The following is a 17,876-nucleotide window of genomic DNA, read 5'->3' on the forward strand; positions in this document are numbered from 1 at the left end:
ATAAAGAAGTTGAATGAAGTCTAATAATTATACCTTTATTAGAATAATCCAACCTAATCCATTCCATCATTTCCAATTCACTCTAGAGTCACACCTTTTCCTCGAATTGGTACCGATACTCACAGCAGATGACAAATCGTAATTTATTAGTAAAGTCCTAACTGTCTTGTGAACCTCAAAGGATACAGGAAGCCAACATGGAGGGACACCAATGTGAACTCACACCAAAACGTATGTAAAAATTGCATGAAGGACACATGCAGTTTTTACATGGCGTGGAAGTGAACCCCTCACACATTAATTTCACATGAAGCAGCTATTCAACCTAGCTACCGGACACATTGGAGCAATGCCATATTTTGGAGGCTGTTGCCCCAGACATGACCTCTCCAACATGCCCTTCCCTCCCTTTCTACTGTCTGCCCAATGACTAATGGACCTACCCTTCAATTCTTTTCTCCCCCCCCCGGGCACTGAAAACTCACTCTCCCATAGACCCCATCGGATGTGCAGCCCACCCACAGTCACTGCTTTAGGCCTTAGGGAAGCCATGTACACATCACACATCCAAACCTTTTTCAGAGGCCACATTGTAGTGCCAAGGGTTAGGGTTACATTAGTGTAACACACAGGCAAGCATCCCCGCACACACACAAACACACACATTTTAGTTTGTTCTGTCTCACACCAATTAGAAGTTTTATTGATACATCACTTTCTCAATTAAATGTGGTTTAGTAACACGGGTGGTCAGTTTAGGATTTATGTGATGGTGATATGTGACTGATCTGAAACATCTGGCATGAAATCCATCCATGATCAAACATGACATCATCCATCTATTCGACTGTAGGTCTCCCTGGTGAGCAGCGAGTTACATCCTCAAATGACCAATGACCAGAGCCGGCCATTATTTCACAGTACGTTTGCATGTGATGCAGTCCTGTACTTGTTCTGAAAGCCCACAGAAGGCCAGACCTTTTATAAGAGTCTGTACACTGAGCGTTTTTTTCATTTAGACCTTGACAATGGGTCAGAGGATTTGGTATGGACAATCCTGGGGCCTGACGGGGAAGGCTAATGCAGGCAGGGATAGTTCTTTCGGCCCTGTGAATGGTTCATTTCCTCCCCAAGCTTTGGAGTCCATGTGCATCTTATCAATCACTTATCTTTAACTATAACACCGGGCTCTCTCCAATATTTTCAGAATGATTTTAGAAATAAAGTAAGTCTACTTTTCAGTATAGTGCGTTACATAGGAGTAATAAAGATAAGTGGTTACTGAAACCATCCACAGACATACAAAAGGATTGAAAAAAGGTTTCTAGCCCTACTGATAAGGGTCGTCTGTGCTCTTATGCCTACGTGCATCTTGCAGGAAAAGAGCCCTGAATCACAAGATCAGAAACCCACCCTTCCCTTTACCCCCACCTCTTTTGAACTATTCCTCCATACCTCCCTCATTCCCCGGCTTACGTTTCCCCTCAATCTCTTACTCTCTGCCCTGCAATCAGATAGGGGAAGCTGCAAGAATGAGAAAAACTATTCAGCTGTTGGACTGGGAGCGGTGCCTTCAGACAGTGTCGCCAGGACATAGTCCGGGGCAAGACAATCTTGAGTCAGTGGCAAAACATGCACTGGTCATAGTGAAATGATACTTCTGAAACGACATGACGATGGACTTCAAAAGTGCCTCACATTTCACTGTACATAACAAGCCGTAACAATGGCAACAGAAAAATGTTAATAAAGTGTGGTTAAGTCGTTTCCATGGGGCTGTCATACAGTACAGAATTAACACTGTGCGCATAACATGAAGACATCATGGAGAAATTAATAAGTCAAAGTACCCCTCCATTTAAATTTACCACAACCACAATTATTATTAATTATTTTAATTGCTTGTGGTTAATACTGTTGCTTAAATATTTCAAGACTGTCTCCGAAGGAAATGCAATCACATTTGGACAGGGAAACAATTAAAATTTTCTTTTGTTTACAAACAGATCTTGTCAGACAGCCAATGCAAGGACAGTGTAATTATAGGTAGTCGCCCCAGGTTTGCACAGTGGTTACTGATGTTGTGTATGAAACACACAGATCGTCCCTTCAGGAAAAAGCAATTGTTTTTGAATGCTTTTCATATTAACTGTTATATCACTGGGGGACCCAGCTGTTACAAGCTCGTATTTCAAGACAAATTTTTCAGACTGTCTGTCATGTTCATAATGGGTTGCTTCTTACACATTTCACTTAAAAAACAGTGCGAAGACAGATCTCCACCATCTATATGTGGGAGTTTTTCAATAACACATCATGAACTCTTAAACTGTCAACTCTTTCACAGCCAACATTTGTATTCTCAAACATATAAGCACTGTGTGTTTGTTTTAACAGGGCCATGAGGCACAATAACCCATAACCCAAAGAGAGGAAGAGCCTCAACAGGAAAAATAGGAGGGGGAGGAGGTGTTTCCAATCCTCCAGGGATGTCATTAATAGCAATTTAATTTGGCTTGATTCATAAAAAGGGACATTTCATAACATCCTGATGTGAGGAACATAACATGGTGCAGACCACATGAAATACCAGGGGGTTGTGCTTTTAGATTGGATTTTTTGGTATGATCAAAACACATGAAGCAGCTCCATGCGGCAGTGGAGGGGCCTCAAACACCCGACCATGCACAGTTGCAGTTTGAAGCAAATTATAATAAACATGTTAAATCCTTTCATAGAAGCCACGAACCACAGACACGAGTTGCATGAACAAAAGCTGAAATAAGAACCCATTGGAATCCAATGACTTGGGTGAAGTTAAAGAGGCAGCCTTAGTTTGTAGACATACATTTTGGAGGCCAGGCAGGACAAAAGCCCTTTTTGTGAGACACCTTGCTAAGGCTTTATTCAAAAGTGCATTTTTGTTTTCCACTTCACTTGACATCTTTTCTCTCAAGGCTTGTGTAGTAGTAATTGTACAGAAGGTCATCCACATGTTGCACAAGGAAAGTCCACCAGTTGCTGCATGGGACTCTAACAATACAGATGTTAATGTTGGCTCAGGAAAGAGGTTGTATCGGGGGGGGAGACTAACATCCAAAGCATAGACCCACTGTTGACCCACTTTTCTACTGGCTAGCGGGCACATCTACAAGAGTTACATCTCTGCTCATCAAATAGACCGGATCACTGGGATAACTATGCTATTAATACTGGGAACGAGAAGAAAGTTGGCCACGCCACATTCCACAGGCCCCAACAGTCCCACATATTAACAGGGCTCAGAATGAAATCCAATACTCGGCATCACTTTCCCTCGAATCCCAAAGCGCTACCTTGCCGTGTCAAATCATTTTCTTATTTCATATGGGAGGAACGCAAGAGTCACGAGCTCCCAGTCCAACTAAAGACGTGTTATTATATATTTAGAAAAAACTGGCACGAATACAACCTCGAGGCTGGTTACCATGACTCCCAAGAGGGAAGGGATGGTGGACTTCCCAGAGACTCCATGTTCTTCAAACACCCCAGAGTCTTGTCTTTTTCAGGGAATGAGCTCTTTCCATCAGCACAGCACACTTATCCAAATTACACAAATGCTTGAGACGCTCCAGCTCTTCTGGGTGTTGAACTTCCAAACGAAACAAAAACACTGACTTATTGCTAACGACAATGCACACTGATGAGCTCAGCAGTTCTCAACATGTTTATCAGCTCGTCGTCGTTCTCATCCTTTTTGCGCCAAGGTCTGAATATGTCTATCAATGTCAGTGAGTGGACTGGGGCGCTGCATTGTTAAGCCATTAATCTTCCCTGGGTGAGAGGTCAACAGCTGCAGCATAGAGGACAGAGGTCTTCTGGGTAATGTCTGGAACGCTCTTCTGGGACAGTTATAGCAACGCAGATAGGGACAGCCCTCTGAAGTGACCAGCATTTTTTAAAATAGCCTGCAGTAATTCTGCACTGAATTGAGGCAGTGTAATGAGGAGATATGCTTAGACATCATAGCTGCCACTATGTGTGTCACTGGCACAAATACAATAGTGCCATTTGACGCAAACAGTGAAGAAGAAAAGAACAGCAGCCTTACTCCTAAAATCTCCCTGAGTTTTGTCCTAGAGACACTGTAACCATGCTACTGTAAATACAACATGACGATAATCCCATCCAAAATCTCAGATAGTTGAATTTAAGCTGCTTTGCAGACCTCATCTCTTTTTCTCTCCGTCCCTACCCTAATGAGGAGGCTGTTGAGCTGCCAGTCAGCAGTAGGGCAGAAGCGATAAAAGGCCGACCATTGCTCTCTAACTCTCCCTCGCACTCCCTCTAATCCTGAGAGCAGTTCATGCATCCGTAATGGTCGATAAAATATGAAAAGCCCTGAGAGCGCTGACAGCAGCAGAGGGTTGTGCACTACGTGTAAGTCCTCAACTTTCGTTAAAGCCCTCCCAACACACTGAATCTTTTAGCAATGTCACTCCGTTTGCCCCCTGGTGCACGTGAGTGTAGGAGGATTTCCAGCAGACTGGAGAGTAAGCCTTTAATGTGGTGGAAATTGATGCTGCCTTGTTCGCAATGCAAAAAGATATTAAAGACAGCAACACACATGGCCCTATGGCTGTTTAAATGAGTTTTGCCTCTTGTTCATTGAACTTCAAAGGCAAGCCACTGAAAGAAATTAATTATTTTCAATGTTGCAGGAATGATGTTTGTCTTATGCCTTTTCATTGTGCAATTAACTCCCAGATCAGCCATTTAAAAGCCTAGTCTGCAGTAAAAAGTTCACAAACACAGGGCTATCTGTTTGGAATGTTTCCCATTGACAAATCATGGGTAAACCCAGACCTAACTGGTTTAACAGGTGGAAATGTGGAGGGGTGGTGCATGAACTTTAATCACTGTACTTTTGACACAGCTAAGATGAATGCCTGGGATAGACAATGCATTCCACAATATCTCCAGTTGAGGAAGCCTGGGAGATTAGGACCGTGGGTTTATGGTGGTCTGAGCTGCCATGGAGTACTGGCTTCCGTTGAGGGTAATGTGAAAGGATACTCTATACAAAAAAGCAATACCAACCAACATCTCAAGCAAAAGCAGGCTGCACTTAGAGGTAAGTGGACATCTGCTCCCCTGGTTCCATATTAGGTTGAGCTGTTGCTGGGAGATGTACAGCATTTATGGAATGTCTAGCTGCCAGGCCTTTATTTACACCAAAGGGCTGACTGTGTGATTGATGAACATGTTGATCAGCCCACATCTAGGACTCAAAATAGGCTTGTGGCCATTACATATGACACTGTGCCATGCTCCCTCAATTCTTAAAATGCCAAACATTTCCCAGAACTTATAAAGTCCTAGATAATCACATGACAACTTTTTTGGTTTAAAAATCAATCATGGATTTCAGTCTTACTTTAACTCACTGAAGCTGATCCCCCATCCATCCTTGAAATCTTCCTGAAAGTGCAAAGTTTTTCAAAGAAAATTAAACTCCAAACCATCTCAACTGAAACTGAATCCTAGACTACCACCAATTTGTCAAAAGCCTTGCTTTGATAACACACACACGGCACACATGGGGGTAAAGCAAGGCATGCTGTCAACACCACTGGAGAAAAAGCCCAAACATAAAGACCACGGCTGATTTCACAAGCCAGCTTTTGCTGCCGTTTATGACTCAGTAAAAAATAAAGCACTGTAAAATACTACCTTTCCCTCCAATCACAACAGCAAAAAATGTGGAAACTTTATCATCTTAGTGGGATTGGTAGCTCTTGTTGCCCACCAGCTTCTTTCTTGCTTAGCTTTCTACAGAGCCTACTGACTGATGTTTATTTTATTGGCTGCAGTAGTCTGTGTTTTCTGGCTAGATTAAGCGGTGCAATGCAGTGCATGGACAAACATTGGTTTACCCTTAAAACATCTATAGCCTGTCGTATGTGATCTCCTACAGGTTGAACAGCACTACGGTGTAGCTATTACTCACAACGACCAGGAAGGGTTACTGGTGCCAGTGTCTCCTACTTACTCACTTTAGATGGGTTGCCCAGAGAAATGGAGTGTCCCTGTGTCACGTCACTTGAAATGAAAAAATAAAGAGCCTTTCAAAAAAAAGCAAGGTTATAAGAAAATGTTAAAGCATTCCTGCAGCCTCTGGCTTTAGATCCCTCTTTTTGCCATTTGGAGTTTGTGTTTCGTGGCAGAATTCCATGCCTTTGCTGAGTCTGACGATTGTTCCCGGCAGAAGCTGCAGCGTTTAGTTTGCTTCCCCTCTCTGAGCTTCTGAGCTGAGCTCTGGATTTCAGCTGACTGTGCTGGGAGCTGAGCTGTTGACGTTGTGCCCGCTCTCTCTCTCCCCCTCCCTTTCTTGCTCTCTCTCCCTCTGTCATTCTCTGTCTTTAGATCACTCACCCCTCTTGCCCTCCCCTTCTGGATTCCAGCTCCAGTGCATGACGGCATCTATGTTAATGTCAGCAGGAAGGTGATGGATTTTCTGTGAATATAAATGCATTTATGTACAGTATATGCATATGTCGGTGCCTGCTGTGTGAGGCCAAGGGAGAGGGCAAGATGAAAGGAAATGACCCTCGGCGGCCTGCGCTTCCCACCCCTGCCCGCAATCCCAACTCCACCCAAAGCATTCCCTCACTGAGCAGAAAAAAACAACACTCCAAAGGAACCCCCTTTTCATGTCACGTCCTCTCAACCCCAGCACATGCATAAAAGCACACACACCCACAAAAGCAGAGGCACATACAGCCAAATATGGGATTCTCCATTAGGAATTACCTCTGACACACACAGGAAAAGGTTTTCCCTGAGATCCAATCAGTGTTCATTGAGAAGAAGGTGAGATGGGATGCTTGACTGTACAATGCTCTTTTGGCCATAAGTTCACACCATTAGCTCAAGCAAATGTAATGTGTCGGGAGGTCAGCTAAACAACTACACCACAGACAATTCGGTGAAATAAAGTTCAAGTATGTTAAAGCTGTGATAATATGAGGGGTCGGTGAGTGCAAACATTAGAGCCCTCTGACATTTCTAGATGCCACATTTCACATTTGCTGGCCAAGCCTTTGAAGACAAGGGTCAAAAGTGAATTGATTGCCTACTGAGTGATCTTATCATCCTCTAGACTGCTTGTCTGCTACACAGGTCGGGTGTGGTGACATCTTGTCTGGTGGGGATTTCTGATCAATATTAGACTATTGATTCCAGACTTGCCTATACAATGTGCATATATAAAAAGGAATCTGTCAAAGATAAAGAGCTGCTGATCAGATTTTTGGAAAAGGACTATAACCTAAAAAGGTCAAACTTTAGATATCAGAAGTTATTGTAGAGGTGTTCCATACTTTGCTTTGATTGTCTGACCTGGGGTAAGACCAATACATTTAGCCCCTATGGCATTGCACACTGAATGTGTGTTTGCATTTTACAGTCGGCATCCACAACACAACAGCTCTGTATAAAAAAAAACAGTGCACATTAATAAAAAAAGAGAAATCGGTGTCCCCGTAGCCTGTAAAGCAGGACCCAGATGCATACAATAACCACCATGGCACTTACACACTCGCACACACAAACTGGAGCCATTGATATGCCAAAGACTTGGGAAAGGGGGAGTCATAATGCTATTTGTCATCTTTCTCTAGGGACAGAAGACAGATGACACAAAGTTGCTAGTGGTAATGCCTGAGTGCATTCCTGAGTGTGCCCTGGGGACGCATCCATTTGCCCGGGTCTTAGACAGAGCTAGCTTATCTCCATGAGGTCCGCTTCTCCTACTCCTCCTTCTGTGCAGCATCATAGTGAGGTTTGCATCACTTCTACGCCATCTCTAGGGGTAATATTTCCATCCCAAAACCAGGGAAGAAAACCCCTGAGGAATAGGGTAAGCGCATGCTCCAGTCTAGCTAAGCGCACTTCAGCTCCCCCCGTATCATCCATCACAGTCTGGTAAGTTACATCATCTAATTGACACCAATGGAGTGGGCTAGGCATGCTTGAAAAGATGGTTGGTGGTGGGGGTCCATCTGTTCTTTTTTGAGGGGATGTTTGCTTTCACTTGTCTTGGACAGCATGTGTTTTGCATAAAAGAAAATAAGAGGTTACAAACTCATCTGCAACTCCACATCGTCACTGTGTGCGCCAGCGAGATGACCGCAGATTATGGCCTCTACAAACTTGGCTTCAGTAACCTTGCACTGCCCCCCGAATAATTCCTTTAAAAACGCAAGTGAGGTTGCTGTTTACCCACAGTAAATCACACTGGATTGCAAATGTCATGACTGATAAACTAGCTGCAGAGTATGTCGAGCGTAGACACTTCAGGTAGGGTGCTTTCCTCTTCAGATATGTACGAGAGTGAAATGACAAGTAGCCCCAGATCACCTGCCAGTCACTTGTCAGTCAGCTGGATGAAGCCTGCTGTGCTGCCGTCTGGACCCTCCTGTAACTAGTGATGTAGCGGATGAAGGACTCCACTGAGCATTCCAGGCAGAGATCCTTCGCAAACAAAATATTCATTGCCAGAGCGCAGGAACAATCACCGTCTGGCTAACAAGTGCTATATTTAGTCAGGGGGAGCAGTGAAAAGGAACTTGGCACTTGGTGGAGGGTTGGACAAAAGGTGAATGGAATATTGGACAAGAAGAAGTGGGTCAACCACGGTGGTCTCCTCCGGGCTCAGAAACCACTCGTTCTCCTTCAGATCTCTCATATGCAGGAGCAGTCAAACCTGATAACGGGCAAAGAAACAGCTGGAGGAAAGGCTGTAAAGAAGTGTTTCAAACTGCAGATACTGGCAACTGAAGCAGTCTTTCCAGGGTTGTCACTGAAGAGAAGTGGCGAGAGTCCTCCTCCAAACCGGCAGCTGCCAGAGCTAACATGGCAAACAGTCATGTTTTACGATGTGTTGTTCCTTAATGTATTATTTAGAGGTTCTTTCGATCAGGAAGCTCTCATTTAAGTTTGTTGTGCTTAAGAGAGGAATTCCTTGTGACAGCACTTTGCACACAGCCATTTATTTCACACCCGCACAGAGATAAATTGCCAGGGAGAAAAATACTCTACCGCCACTGCACAAACTGAACTCTTGACAGCATAAATATGAGGGCACATTTTTATACATGGTCTAATTGTATGTTAGCTATAAATCATGACACTATCCGTCTTTGAAAAGCCTCAGCAGAAAAGTAGCCTAATGACAGTAAAGCCATAAACCATAATCTAATTGTAGTCACTGTGTTCTTATGGTGACATTCTTTCCTGTCTTCATTATTTACACCCCTCCTGTAGAATTTCTAACTTTATACTGCTAAGATGTACTTTAACACAAATACATGATAATTCACCTGCTTTTGCCAGTCTGAAGAGAGAGTCAACAAGGGGGATTACCAATCATTTCTACAGAGATCTTTTAGGGTGTTTTGCAAAAGTAATGGGCATCTGAATGACTCTTTTGTCCAAGTGGCAGACTGAACAGGGTCAGAGGCCAACCAACTGCCCGCTCCCACAGTACCTCTGCTGTCTGCCTGGATTTGTGCCAGCTAAATGCTGTCATGTTTGGACAATGGTCCAGCTTTCCCCTTACTGACTCATGACAGCTTCATCATGTTAACCAATGATGTAATGCCTTGATCTTTGGGCATGAAGGCCATAACTATTAGACTTTGAATTATGTCAGAATAATTTCATCTCATAGAGCAACTATTTTGAAGTGCAGTTATTCACAATTTTTCCATGATTGCAGACACCATCAGATTTTAAAAATATGTGATGCAAGGCATAAAAAAGGGTCCACATGAAAACCACTCTTTCATTCTAATACATCACTTCTCATCGCTCCTTTTTTGACCCTAATGAATCCAGGTGTGAACTGTAAAAGAGAGCGTAATGGGAAAAAAGGATGGTAGAACTGAAGAGTGAGGCCTTTGCTCTTTTTCCCCAGATGCTTCCATTCAAAAGCAAGGTGTACACAGTATATTCCAGTTGATATTATATTGGCAACATGAGGTCTAGTCTCCAGAGCAACTTCAGCTACACAACTGAGGTTACAATTTATAACAGTTTTCTATACCGCCATTCAAAAGAAAACACTTAAAAGTACCGACCTTTTCAGGAGAGACTTTTCAGAATGAGTTCCTTGTTTGCTGACCACAGACTGAACTCAGGGCTAAGTCCTCCATCTGAGCTTTTCCAGGTGTGTTCCAGGAGTCTTTAAATCCATTCAAAACAATGTAAATCAAGGCTTTTACATCCCTCAAAGCACTGAATTTGTCCATGTATGGTGGAGCCTGTCTGGGAAGTGTGATGAGATGTTTAGTCCAATTCTAAACAGTGCATTTGCAGGGGGTCACCCCACTCTATTGTACCATCGTGCCGCGCACACACACACACACACACACACACACACACACACGCAGAGTCATGGTTGTCACAGTATCTCCTTCAAAACATCTGGCATCTGTCATCTCTTCTGCCAAAGGAGGCCCCCTGTGAACAGGTGCGTGTCTGCGTCCATAGCCTTATGACCTTTTTTCTTGACCCTTGACTTCTTGTTGTGGATGGTAAAGTCTTTGAACCCGGTGGCACCAATGGACACAGACAGTGCTATCTGAACAGCCAAGGTCACGTTACCTTAGTCTGAAAGTGTTGGAATATCTGGTGTACAGCTTCATCCAAATAGATGCATGCAGCCCAAATTTTAAGTATCTAATGATAGGGTGTGCCCAAGGAGCCGTATTGACTTGTTGGTGTCATAATGTCCCCAAAAAAAAAAATGTTCTATCCTGATTTTATCTCAAAGCAGGAAGTGGATTTCCTAAAAATAGCCCACCGATTTTGTTCCTGTGACCATAAAGGGTCCAACCATCCCAGCTAAACCCACACCCACAGTTTACTCTGAGAAAATAAATGACAAGCTGTCATATTTTACATTTTTTTCTTAATCCCTCTCTTTTTTTGGTATATGTAATGCTTAGAATGATGACTTGGCTGGATATTGCATAGCATTGAACTGATCTCACGAGCTCTCCAGAGATGACAAAATAATAACAAACACTTCCTGTTTATCTCTACGGTACTATAGGTCAGAGCAGTCTGTTCTGAGCCGCTGTCCATTCCAACACAAATCCAGAGGTTATCTTAATGGTGAAGGGAACAAGTACCATTTCCAGTTGCAAAGGAGAAAAACAGTAACTTAAAGAATAAAACCAAAAAATCCCATCCAAAACAACCTTTACCCCCCCACACACATTTTTTTTAGCAAATTAATTTTTCTCTGCAACCATGCAACTTATCTGTGTAGAAACCTTGCCAGGCCAAGTAACTGTCAACCTTTGACCCTCCAGCATCACTCAAGCACACGTGCCTCGTATTCCATCCAACCACACAGTGAGTTTGTCGGTCCAGCAACCTCATGGTGGGAAGGGTCAGACATGTTATTACACTGATTTACTATACCCCTAAGTTAAGGCGCCCTTTCCCACATCCTGTTCCGTAGCTGAGAGGGGTCTCCCTAAAAGTTACTCTGCGGCGTGGACTGTCACATGGATTTTTCTGTTGTCTGCTGGGTCAACACGTTCCGTCAGTGGTTTAGAGGAACATACGGAGGCAAATGGCCCTTTGAAAGCATAGTTTCAGGGCTGCGTCAGGACTATCCCACTGCTTTGGCTGATAAGCAGCACTCAGCCCTGTCTGCAGGAAGCTATCAGTCATGTATGTACACAAACCAAGTGAGCAGAGATTACACCCAATCTAAACCGATAAGAACCCAATCTTAATTTGTCATTCTATTCTTTATATCACGGCTGCAGAACACCAAGCCTCCACATCTGCCACTGTGCTGCTTAACTGTGGAAACAGATAGAACATTTAAATAATAAACAATAATTCAGGGTTTTTTTTAAAATTTGGATTATATTTTAGTAGTTTTGGTCATCTTCCCCATCTGTAATAAATATGAATATGTCAGACAATCACACTAGCCAAACTTATTGTACAACTATTGTCCAACTACTACCCAAACTGTCTGTTGTAAAGATACATCAAAATTCAGTTGTGCAAAGACGTATTGTTTGTGACGTTAAAAGGTGCAAACATCTTTACTTTTACTTCCAAATAAAGTGGTTATTTTGGTAAGTACAATGTAGGACTGGACAATGAAACAATGTCACACTGTTTGGATCAAGTGTTTGTCATGTTCTGATCATGACAAAGAGTTAAAACCACAATTAACCATCAGGTTTCTTCCAACTTTCACTCAGGAGCAAATCATCAGCCTTTAAACTCAAAAGAAATAATGATTTAAAACTTTTTATCGTGATAACATTTTTGGCCATATCGTCCAGCCCTAGTACAATGTTACACTAACAGGCCAAAACTATGAAAATAAACTTAAGCTGTCGTAAACCGTTATCATCCTTCAAGATGAATATGAGCTGAACTCTCAACACGCTGTGAGGTTTGAAGGTGTTTGTGTGGTTAAGTGTCTACTGAATGTGCAAGACAATGAGTGAATGAGACTGTGTTAGTGTGCAAACACACATACGTCTCTCATTGCTGTGTGTGCAAGAGAGACTATGTAAATACATATAGCACCATGCTGTGTGGAGGGGCGTTGGGGGAACAGAGGCGGAGGGGAGTGTTGCTGAAGGGGGCCCATTGTGCACCGATTACCGGCAAGAGGGGTAAATGATGGTGTTGATTAAAGCCAGCTGAGCCCAGGCGGGCTCCTGGAGAGGCAGACACACGCCCGGCACCACGTGCCCCTGAAATCCATCTGGCTTCTCAGTGACACACACAGACATGCTGGTCCTGCACGCTTGTTCATTTGCTGCTGCTAAAAAAAGTGTACACAAATAGCCACATAGCTTGTGAAATCAAGTTAGACTCTCTCCTCATAAGAATGCAGGCTTGGTGTGGCAACACAAGTGCTCATCAGCAGGAATTTGACCACTTTGCTCTGGCAAACACACACACACACAGGTTTGTATTACTACATTTATGAGGGTTACATTCATGCTGATCCTAGATGCACTTAAGAAAAAGGGTTCATTATGCTTAAACTAAGTGCTTGTCAGATTGTTATGTAGGAACCCCGTACCTCTTGAATATTTGAAATTTGGACAATCATACAAGCATGCCCACTTCACACCAGGAAATGGTCATGTGTGCAGAGGTGAGAAAGGAACACAGAATTTGAACTTGAATCTTTTTTTTTTTTTCCCCCACTTTACGCAACTAGTTGTGTTGCAAGTGCAACACCATGAATGCCTCAGGAGGGACTGCTCAAAAGTGCGCACCCCTTACCTTACTGCAGCTCATCCCTCTACGACAGCAGGGTTTTCGCGGTATCCCCTGAATGTATTTAGGCAGCCATTTGCTTACGAGATGTCAATGTGATGTTTACAGCTAATGCTCGCTGCGCCAGAGTGGCCAAAAAATGTTACTGCGGGTTTATGGAGTACGAATATGTCCTCAGTTTAATATCTGCAAAATGACATAATCCTTCTATTGTGTTGGTCCTCATAACTATTATACAAGCAAACATTCATACATACTTAGATGACTGCAAGAGTAGGACCTCTACTAAACTCAGTGAGCCGTGTATCCTCAGGGACATTATAACTGCCATCATGCGTAGCATCCAATGGGCGAGGTTGAAGCCAAAACTATAAGCATCATTTAGTAACTATAGACTATTTATTTAAATGTAGTGCAGATGTTTCTTACGCATGCTTTAAAAAAAAATGCATGGCATTGCAGACATGTGTGTGCGCAGGTTATAAGTGAAGAAAAGTTGTCACACAATGAGCATTTGTCCCATTTGCTGGCCTCCACAGGGCAACAACCTGCTCCGGAAAAAAAAAAAAAATACAATAACCTTGACCCTCTGGTACAAATCTGGGTTAATCACATCTGCTCTGGCGGCCTACAAATCAACACACATTGTTCCGATTACATGCTATTTAAGTTAAACGGTCAGGTTGGGCCTCGAATCTTTGTCCCATTGCACGCTGCAACAAAAATGTGGGTCAGCATTTTTTTCCCCCCCCGGAGCTTTTCCTCTCCCTGCATCTTAGTTTCCTTTGAAGAACAATGAGTCTGCCTTTTTTTTTTTCCTCCCGAGACAGCGGGACTGTAGTGAGAACTGGCATTATTATGACCACAAGGGTCAGTGTGGTGCACGCAGACGGTGAACATGCCTGCCCTCTGTGATGCAGGGCGAGATATGAAATAGAACTCGGTGACCTTGATTCACAACTTCACCTCTTCCTTTTGGCAAGTCCAAATCAGCCATTTCACACCGTGAGCATTGATTGTTGGAGTCTGGGGTCAGAGGAAAAAGGGAGTGGATCGATGAGAGAACAGGAAAACGTGCTCAAAAGCAACTTCATGCTCTTCCAGTATAAACAGCCCCCTTTTTCAATGGTACTGTTCCTTAGGTGAACCAAGATGGCTTAGTTAGCGTTGGCCAAGTGTTTTAGTTTTACCAGAGACAAGGGTGAAAAGAGGAAGCCAAGCCAAGCTGGAAAGGTGTCTGCAACTGTTCTTCCGATGCTGAATACCAGAGCTAAAAATAAACTACAGTACAAGTACTGACAATTGATCTACCATTACATTTGAAGGTTTTAAGCAGAGGTGGATTCTAATGAAAAAAAAGGAATAGAAGATAAGTCTGGGAAATGACCAGTAGCCAAAAGCATGAGACAGATTTATGATCAGCATCTGTTTTAATACTTTGTCATCTGTGTTCTAAGTGAGTTTGTGTGTACGCATGTGCGTTCAAATCCAAGCGACACACAAATGAATCACAGCAAGGCTTCTTCCCTCCATTCTGTTTCGCGGGCCAGACCAGCAGGCCTCTGATCCACAGATCCCTTTCCTCTTCCTCAAGCTCTTGGATGGAATGTCAGGAAGGCAAGGTAATGACGGGTAGGGTGTGCGAGAGTGTGCTCATTTACGTGTGCTATCCATACGCAAGTGTGCGTGTGCGGGATATGTGCACACTCAGTGAAACTAGTCCGGTTCTGCAAGACACCTTGAGACTTCTGATTTCTGTGGGGGGTGAACGGAAAATTCAGTCATCATTTAGAGAGTTCCTTGAAATGTATCATATTTCATGTTTCCATAGCATTACTGCTGCTTTTTTCTGCTTTTCACAAACTCACAAGTACTCTCGCCTCCTTTATTTATCTCTGGCTTTAAAAAAAAAAAAAAAAAAAAAAAAAAGGTGGGATATGGACCAGACCGAACAATAAGGCTTCCATTTGCTCATGTGGCTCCTGCTCCCTACTGAGGACTGCAGGAGCACCATCCAAGGTGAGAGATAAAGAATGCATGCGTCCTGCCTTGCGGTGCTGCGTTCCCCAACAATGCACAGTTTATGTACAAGGACCCATCGTCAAGGCAACCTAGCAGCGAATCAGGGCCCCGCACAAGAGTGGTGGTGATCCAAGAAAGGGTGAGAGAGGGAAGGAGGCAAGGCGGTTTTAGAAACCGGCTTGGAGCAATACTCAAAAATTATCCCATGGTATGAAAAAGTGAAGGTTTCAAAACCACTAAAATGTTCTGTCCCCTCCCCCTCCGGCTGGTGCGAGCAGTCAGTCACCTGTGTGTAGGATGGCTGAATGAGGGGAACCCTCATTATGTGTGTATGTGCATCAACACTGAAATAATAATAGATTTTATAGTGTTATTTAGATTTCGTAGTGTAGTGTGGAAAAAAGTTGATCTTTTTAACCCAGACATTTAAAAATTTTAGAGCTGTAATCACAATACCGCAATAACGTAATTTTTTTGCTTAAGGTTATCATACCATGAATATCTCATAAATCGTAGTGAAATATATTAAATATCCTCCTGTTTTAATCTGTGAATTTCCATGGGAAAATCACATTTAATTCTCACTGATTAATTTGATTTGAGTCATTATTCCAGCAATATTTCATAAAAGGCCTTTAAGTTGATATACACAGCTCAATTTCTGTCCAAAATGTCACTCCCCTTTTTCTCTTGGTATCCCACAATTACTTAACTTCATCCATCCATTGTCAACCGCTTATCCTGCGTACAGGGGCGCGGGGCAATTACTTAACTTTCAGAAGTATAAAAAAAAAAATTAGGCTCCTATCACTCTGGCAGCTAATTGTGCATTTAAAGGACTTCAGCGCAGCAGGATGTGTGTTGACAGGGATGTGTATGGGCTGATATGGCTGGATTAATGTCTGTGGGGTAAAGTCTGTCTGCTAACTACCCCTTATCCACCCCCCACAGCTAGCATAAATCCCAATATATGTGGTCAAGGGCACGGTTACAGTCCGGTAAACCCCCCCCCCCCCCTTCACCTCTTTCTCTAATGATGACAATATCTTTCAGTGTCCTCACGCTACGTGGCACAGCTTATCTCCGCGGCTGCTGGACAATGTGAAGGTAGAGCCATTTTCTAGATGGATCACTGCCTGAAGAAATATTTCAGGCGCTGATGCTGCACGAAAATGGGCAGTCCAGCCAAGCTGGGGGGGGGGGGGGGAGAAAAGAAAAACAACTGGCTGAAACAGTCAGATGGTTTGGCACACACATACAGCAATGGCTTATGGGTTATCTCTCCATCACTCCATTGCTGACAGGATGGACCTTTCAACACATGTGCACACAGACAAACATTTTCGCAGAGCTTTTAGCTTTCTACGTCTGTATTTTTCTCATAATGACATTTCTGTGTGAAAAAGCAAACCCGTATCCTTAAACTGCAAAAAGTAATGGCACAACTGGTCACAGCAAGCACGACCAAGTTAGAAGACATACTACATAACCAAAGTTGCAAGGATCAGCATGCATGGGAGTGAATACACTCAAATAACTAATTAGTCAATGGCATTACTGGAAAGAACTTGCATCATCCTGCTTCATTTTTTCCACCACTGTAATCTCACAAGTGCACAAACAAGTTTGCCTTGGCACATAAACAAATACAGTCAAGCCCTTATAAACACAATGCACATAGATACAGAAACTACCAAAATAACCTGCTCTCCATAGTTGCTAGGACATGGCTGGGTCATTTCAGTTTCCCCTGCTGGCTCCTGTGGTTTGTTTACCCCCACACTTCCTGAATGCTGATGGCAGATAGTCTCCTGGTTTATACAAGTGGAAGGAGAAGAAAAACAGCACACTGCTCAGAGAAGCTTCTGCACGATGCAGAGGAGGAAAGGAGGGGTCACTATCCCAGTAACCAAGGGAACAGCTCCAAGGGGGTCACCTCATGTCCACATGTGATATTTACCATGAGGGAATGATGGAGTGTATATCAGAGGAGGATGACAACTGTTTTAACAGCCCCTCCTCCCACCCATCTCCTCTCCATAACTTTAAAAATGGAAAGAGGCCCCAGTATCTATCTACATGAGAACATGTGTTTTACATCAGTATTGATCAGGGAGAACGGATGAGAAGAGGAACCTTTTGAGAATTATTGTACACATGGAAAACACCAAGAGCAGGTCAAGAGGGAGAGTTTGGGGTATTTGCAGGTGAATTTAGGAATAACAGAAGTGAAGGGTAGAAGGCCTGGTAGTGCTTACGGATGCTGTAGAACACCCACAGATGCTAAATCTGGGAAAAGGACACAGTTTATAACCGAGCACAAATAAACGCCTTGCCTTTCAACAGTCCATTTGAAGTGCACTGCCAGCGCAAAACCTGCGCAAGATCAATCTGCCTCTCCGGAGGGATAAAAGCCAAAGGCCCCATTTCAACAAGCCTCTCCTGAGACAGACCCCTATTCATACAGCCTCTGAATGCCTTAGTTACTGCCAACCACGCGGTTTGTCACTTGGCAAAAAGGAGTTTTTGAAAAGAACTTG

At 43.3% G+C, this 17,876-nt stretch overlaps 1 protein-coding gene across 3 annotated transcripts in view; it reads right to left on the reverse strand.

Annotated features, from left to right (window-relative positions):
* Window positions 1-17,876, reverse strand: part of daam2 (dishevelled associated activator of morphogenesis 2) — an 88,578-nt gene that overhangs the window by 60,519 nt on the left and 10,183 nt on the right. Inside the window, exon 1 of one of the 3 annotated variants that reach the window (XM_046062625.1) lies at window positions 6,036-6,185. The exons of the other annotated variants lie outside the window; for them this stretch is intronic. The gene's annotated coding sequence lies outside the window, so the exon portion shown is untranslated. Of the gene's footprint in view, window positions 1-6,035; window positions 6,186-17,876 lie in introns of those variants that run through there. 3 annotated transcript variants of the gene reach the window in all.

The sequence above is a fragment of the Micropterus dolomieu genome, linkage group LG11 (genome assembly GCF_021292245.1).
Source record: "Micropterus dolomieu isolate WLL.071019.BEF.003 ecotype Adirondacks linkage group LG11, ASM2129224v1, whole genome shotgun sequence".
Taxonomy (NCBI): domain Eukaryota; kingdom Metazoa; phylum Chordata; class Actinopteri; order Centrarchiformes; family Centrarchidae; genus Micropterus; species Micropterus dolomieu.